This window comes from Elephantulus edwardii, unplaced genomic scaffold (genome assembly GCF_000299155.1).
Source record: "Elephantulus edwardii isolate Elephantulus edwardi_28Jun2011 unplaced genomic scaffold, EleEdw1.0 scaffold00035, whole genome shotgun sequence".
Lineage (NCBI taxonomy): Eukaryota > Metazoa > Chordata > Mammalia > Macroscelidea > Macroscelididae > Elephantulus > Elephantulus edwardii.
In genome coordinates, this window is record NW_006399785.1 from 17,736,440 (window position 1) to 17,736,929 (window position 490).

The window sequence follows — 490 nt, forward strand, 5'->3', positions numbered from 1 at the left end:
ACTACCTAACTTGGGAGGGGCGAGAGAGCTTTATGCTAAGTGAACTAATTCAGACCTATTTGGACAAGTGTAAAGACCATTATTGTAGAATGTGTATGAGGATCCAAGGGCGGAAGGGAGAGAGAGGTGAGGATAGGAGTGGGTGGGGTGAGGTGGAGGTGAAAGAGTTAATCATAGGGTCACACAATTTGATAGGTGGAGGGAGGAATGGGTAAGGAAAGGGGGGAAATCCAGTATGAAAACTATGTGTATGTGTGTAAGTAAACCAGTAATAAAAATTTTCTTTAAAAAGAAAGTATAAATAAATGAAAATTTCTTAACTAAGCCCTTATTCTTTTATAAAAAGGATCTGTATTACTAACCTGTTGTTCTTGGGTTCCCTCAAGTGTGTGACTCAGAGTGACTACTAATTAATTGTAGGTGGAAACTCTGCCATATGCTATGTCTTCCTCACCATCCCTGCCATAATCCAACTAATTGCTGCAGTCAT